This window comes from Chrysemys picta, chromosome 11 (genome assembly GCF_011386835.1).
Source record: "Chrysemys picta bellii isolate R12L10 chromosome 11, ASM1138683v2, whole genome shotgun sequence".
Taxonomy (NCBI): domain Eukaryota; kingdom Metazoa; phylum Chordata; order Testudines; family Emydidae; genus Chrysemys; species Chrysemys picta.
In genome coordinates, this window is record NC_088801.1 from 4,630,120 (window position 1) to 4,636,667 (window position 6,548).

Genomic DNA, 6,548 nt, shown 5'->3' on the forward strand with positions numbered 1-6,548 from the left:
GCTGATAGGGGGGCTGCCGGCTCACCCTGGTTCCAAACCCCCCACCAGCTCACTCCAACGGGCTGCTCTTTCTGCAAGCAGTGGACAAAGCAGGCGGCTGCCAAACAACATTAGAAGGGAGCATTGCGCAACTTTAAACGAGCATGTTCTCGAATTGATCAGCAACGAAACAACGTTAACCGGGACGACTTTAAGTGAGGCGTTACTGTACCTAGAGGCTCCAAACAAGCTCAGGACCTTACGTTAGGGATGTACCCTTAAGGTCTACACAATAAAGAAAAACCTACGCCTTGCCCATGCAGAGCTGTTTCATTGCTGTGTGGACTTCCAGGCTTGGGCTGGAGCCTGAGCGCTGGGACCCTGGGACTCCAGCTGGCACAGGGCAGCCACAGGTGTCTAGTTGCCTTGTAGACATAGCCTGAGTGGGTGTGTGATGGATGCCATCCTGGCACTATATCAGGGACTAAGGCCATGACTACACGACAAACTTTGGTCGATGCAAGTTACATTGGCGTAAAGTCACCGCAGTTAGCAGATCACTTATGCAGGTGGATACTTGCGTCGGCACTACACATAGTCACCAGGAGCACTTGTGTCAATACACAGTGCGGTGCACCATGGGTAGGTATCTCAGTGTGCAACCCGCACTGCCCAGGGCACTGTCTTTTGGGAAGTTTTGACAACGCATAGTAGGACGGAAATGAGTTGTGCAGGGTTGACTGGCAGCAAGGGTTCAACTTGCCAGCATGCAACAGCCTCCATCCATAGGCACCAACTCCGTGGAGCACCCAAGCGGAAAAATTGGTGGGTGCTCTGCACCCACCGGCAGCTCCCCTCCCTGTCCCAGCTCACCTCCGCCTCCCCTGAGCGCGCCACGTCCTGCTTCTCCCCCTAGCTCCCAGCGCTTGATGCTGAGAAACAGCGCTGGGAGGGAGGGAGGGGGGAGGAGCAGGAACGCGGTGCGTTCAGGGGAGGAGGCGGGAAAGAGGTGGGGCCGGGGTGCGGATTTGGGGAAGGAGTCCAATAGGGGCAGAGTTGGGGTGGGGACTTTGGGGAAGGGGTTGGAATGGGGGCGGGGCAGAGGTGGAGTCAGGCCAGGGCCCGGGGAGGGGCCTCGAGCACCCACCAGTGCCGGGAAAAGTTGGCGCCTATGTCTCCATCCCATAATGTTATCTATATCCCCTAATTTTCACACCTTTTTTTAAAATCCCACAAACCCACGTGGCTCTCCTTGCTGTCTGCCATTTCTTACAGAAGATTGGAGCCTGCATAGCTCTGCGCTATTGTGATGAGCATTGCGCGCACAGGATGCATGATTCTCTTGTATTTGCAGAGTCATAAGAAGAACCGAATCAGCAGGAAAGGACAGATTGCTGTGAGACATAGCAAGAACCAATTCAAGGTTGTTGGTGGCAATCATGGAGCATCTGCAGATGGTGAGCGCCATTTCTGGGCCACTGATTGGTGGGATTACATCATAATGCAGGTTTAGGATGAAGAGAAGAGGCTGCAGAACTTTCAGATGGGGAAGGCTGGGGAAACTTGCAACACACTGAGGAAACGTGCAACACCGGACTGCTACTGGTCAGTGGGAAATCATCTTGGAACTGGAAAACCCACTGTGGGGGCCACTGTCATACAAGTGTACAGGGCCATTAATCGTCTCCAGCTACACAGGACTGTGATCTTCTGCAAGGTGCAGGACATAGTGGATGGATTGCAGCAGCGCATTCCCAAACTGCGGTGGAGCAATAGATGGCACACACATCCCTATTTTGGCATCACACCACCTTGCTAAAGAGAACAAAAAGGGCTACTTTTCTGTGGCTATGGAAGAGCTGGTGGATCACTGGGGACACTTCATTCTTGTTGGCTGGTCAGATAAGGTGCCTGACGCTCACATCTTTAAGAACACAGGATTGTTCAGAAAGCTACAAGAGGGACTTTCTTTTGTAGCCAGTTACTTCAGTGTATTGTTCATTTATTGTGAGATGTTATGATTAACTAACATGTTAAGTCACATATAATCATTGTATGCTAAATAGAGTTAAATCGTAGGATTACAGAAGTATAAGATTGATCAGTAGTTAGTAGGGATAATTACGCATTAGGTATCTAAGTCACTAGGGCAGGGATCGGTAACCTTTGGCATGTGGCCCGCCAGGGTAAACCGGCGGGCCGGGCCGGTTTGTTTACCTGCCGCATCTGCAGGTTTGGCTGATCGCAGCTCCCACTGGCCGCGGTTTGCTGTTCCAGGCCAATGGGGGCGGCGGGAAGCACATCCCTCGGCCTACACTACTTCCTGCAGCCCCCATTGGCCTGGAGAGGTGAACCGCGGCCATTGGGAGCCGCGATTGGCCGAATCTGTGGACATGGCAGGTAAACAAACCGGCCCGGCCCGCCAGGGTGCTTACCCTGGTGAGCCACGTGCCAAAGGTTGCCAATCCCTAAACTAGGGCTAAAACGCAAGGCTTACAGGCTAAGCCATACTAGGCCTTAGGCTTAAGAAATGCTTGACATAAGTAAGTGACCAAAGAATGACCTGATGCCACAAGATTATGGGAAAAGATGTGCCAACAAGTGATAGTGCGAAAAATTAACAGTAAGAGTAATTTTTTGATTACAAGATACGTGGTAGTCACATTTTTCTAACACATGCCCTAACCGCAGGGTGCATTATGTGCATATATCCTAATGAGGTATAGTCAGAATCCCATTTTAAAAAGAGGGTGCCCAGATTGGGAAAAGTGAGCTCCCTTTGTGAAACTCCAGCAGGAAGTATCCCTCTACTGATGATCAATTGGCAAGGCAGTCATCAGACCTCAAGAATATCATTAAGGGTGTGAGTATAACGATATTTGTAACTTGTGCCTAGGTCTGTATAGAATTTCTACATGCTTGGGTAATCATAACTTAACTGTAACTTTAATAAAACTTGTAAAACAGACTAGACCTTGTACTTGTGAAATGTATGTATGGCCACTATCCTGGGTCTTTATTTGTTTGTAGGGACTCTCAACCTGAAGCAAGTAGCAGAGGTGACTTTCATTCTGTTGATCTTGAAACTGTAGACACCAGAGCCGAACCCACAGGGGTGTAATACCACATTACAAAAGTCACTTTAAATAAAATAAAAGGCTACACTTTCCCAACTGCTGGATTACCACTGGCAATGTTGAAATTCCAATCGCAATCCTTGGGGACCCAGCCTACCCCTTGCTCCCTTGGCTCATGAAGCCATACCCTGGTAGGGTGACCAGACGTCCCGATTTTATCGGGACTGTCCCGATATTTCCTTGTTTGTCCCGCGTCCCGACCGACGTGCGGTCGGGACACTGGAAAAACAAGGAAATGCGCCGGAGCCTGGAGTCCGGAAGTGCTCGCACCCCCCCCCCCGCCCCGACTCCACCCCCTCCTCCCCCGATTGGCTCCCTCCCCGAATCCCCGCCTCTTCCCCGGGCTCACCATTCCTCTTCCCTCCGCAAGCGCTGGAGGGAGGCCTGGGAGACCCAGGGGAAGCACGGGGCCGGGGTGAGTAAGAGTCCGGCCTGGCCCCGAGCAGGCAGGACTCAGTTGGGTGGTAGGGAGAGGAGGGGGGCAGCCTGCGGGGCCAGGCGGTGGCTGTTCTCCCCCCCGGGCAGCGGGACTCGGAAGCAGCCGCTGCTGCAGCTCCCACTGCCGTGGGGGAGGAAGTGGCCATGGGGCTCCGTGGCTGCGGCGCCTCCGAACCCCCCGAGCCGGGGCCTGCTGCGGGGACCCAGCAGCGCGCACGCTGCGCCCAGCCCCTGGCCAGTCGCGTCTGGGCTGCTGCCCCGCTGGTGCTATCCCGCGTTACTCTTACTCACCCCAGCCCCGTGCTTCCCCTGAGTCTCCCGGGCCTCCCTCCAGCGCTTGCGGAGGAAGTTTTTTTTTTTTTTTTGGCCCTGCCCCCGCCACTCCCCCCCCCCCCCCCCCCCCCCCCCCCGCGTCCCGATATTTGACTTGGGTGATCTGGTCACCCTATACCCTGGCCAGCTTGACAGCACTAAGGAATGATTCAACTACTGGCTCAGCAGGGGCAGAATTACAGTTGAATGAGCTTTTGGTAGACTGAAGGGACGCTGACGTTGTTTATCCACAAGACTGGTCTCTGTGAAGGAAACATCCCTATGGTGTGTCCTGCATAATATCTGCTCACTGGCATGCAGGATTTCATTGAACATGTTCTCTTCTTTCTCCTCCTTGTCTGACTCAGGGATTCAGGGAACCCCTCAAGGCTGCAATGGCGGCAGCTGCAGATAAAACACACAGCGGTACCATTGTTGGTATAGGCACAACAGAAAGTGAAAGTTAAGATTCAGAACTCCTTTCCCTTGGTCCCCTAAAGTTTTAAACATGACATGCTTATTGACACTTCTGCTTTGGGGAGCTTGTGCATAGTACCACTTACAGCCCCAGCCATGGAGAATATTGCCCACCAGGGGTATGGAAAATGAGGAGAGAATTGCTTGGTTGCATGAATCTATGAATATTTGGCAATGGAACTAAATACTGGCACCATTTTCCATAGGCGGTGGTGATTTTAGCTGATATCTTACTCCTGAGGGTAAGAAAGGCACAGAAAACACAATTGCTGCTCATGTCCTGAAGCCACCCAGGCCCGTATGCGTCTAGCCTGTGTACTGCAATGGTGCCTGCCAAAGTTATTGCTGACTGACATGGGAAAGTGGCCTACCACAGAGGAAGAAATAAGGCTGCCATCCCTAGAAACCTTTGGGAGAAGATTGCAGAGTACCTCCATGAAAGTTTCAGTGAGCTCTCAGGAGGATTCAAGGAACATCTCTGTGAACATAAACAAACTGCTCTGCATGGTTCCCTCTCCCCCACACACACACACCCAACTTACAGAGGAAGAAAAAGCAGATAGCAACGCTACTTCTGTTTGTTGTGCTGCTACCTCTTCTAGCACAAGTAAATTCATGAAAAGTCAATACTGGGTCTGGTTAAGTTGGAGGTACCATCAGTACATTATTGTAATGGGAAATACAACTACACACTTACCCGAGGTTCCTTCTCCTGCATCAGGCTCTTCCATACTTGAATTCTGGGACTGACGGGACTTCAGCGGAGTCTCAATGAGATCCTGGCTTGCAGAATAGCTGGACCCCCCTCCCCCTCCGTTGCATGTCCCCCGTCCTCCTCCTGACTGTTCACATTAGGGGCCTGTGACTCAGGCTTCTCGGAGGTATCCATGGCAGTCTATAGGGTGGTAGTGGGGTCTCCCCCAAGTATGGCATGTAGCTCTGTGTAAAAGCAGCTGGTCTTCAGCTCAGCACCGGATTAACTGTTCAGATCCCTGTCCTTTTGATATGCCTGACACAGTTCCTTCCCTTTCCTGCAACTCTGCTACTAATCCCTGCCATACACCTTCTCCTGCATCCCCTGTGCAAAATGCTCAGAGGTGTCCACATTTCTATGTCCATAACCTATTCTCCCACAGGCCCAGGAGATCCACTATCTTCTGACTATTCCAAGCCAGTACGCGTCTCAAATGTGTCGTCGGTGTCGTCAGCTGGGCAGTTGCACACAACAATGGAGAGCTGCCAGGTGTGCTAGCCAAACTGGGCAATCAGAAAAAGGCTGTGAATTTCAAAAATTCACAAGGCTTTACATGGGTAGGGGCCCTTCCAGTCTCCGTGACCTCTGGGCAGTGGAGTTCCCAGATGTGACCCGAGTGGCCAGTGTCAGGCATTGTGGGACAGCTGCTGGAGGACTGTTAGGGTTAACATAAGTAATGCAGCATCTTAACTCATGCAGTATCAACCTCAGTACATCAACTGTGGCTCAATGCAGTTTGGGGAGGTGTTGTTACCGTGTCACAGTAACAGTGTACTTACATCAGTGGGAGACAAATCTAAGTGTAGATACATGCACAAGTAGGTCGGTGCAAGGTGGCTTACGTCGACCTAACTTTGTCGTGTAGACCAGACCTAAATCAGGGACCTCCGGAACTGAAAGCATAAATCACGGCAGCCTGAGCTAAAGAGCCTTGTCTTAAGCTAAATGCTGTAATAGACTCACGTCTTCTGTGGCCCAGGCACAGAGAAGGACACACAACCTACACTGACCAATGAGTTACAGTTTCACTTGTACCTCTGATCCCTTCCTACTAGGGTGACCAGACAGCAAGTGTGAAAAATCGGGACAGGGGGTGGCAGGTAATAGAAGCCTATATAAGAAAAAGCCCCAAATATTGGGACTGTCCCCATAAAATCCTGACATCTGGTCACCCGACTTCCTACAGAATTCAGTCGGCTCTAGCAAATTCAGACACTGCTGTTGCTTTTCTTCATGTATGATACTGTCACGGGTGCATGAAAGCGTAGTGAGTCTTGTGTTTTCGAGTCTCTCTGACAACAGAGGAAAAGACAAAAACAAAGATGACATCTGTGTCATTGTCCCCTTTGAGTTAAGGACCCTGGTGCTTCCCCGGTGGGTTTAAATCAAGATCTTTAATTAGCTCATGCTCCCCATGGACAAACAAAACAAAGCTCCTGTCAATGAGATCT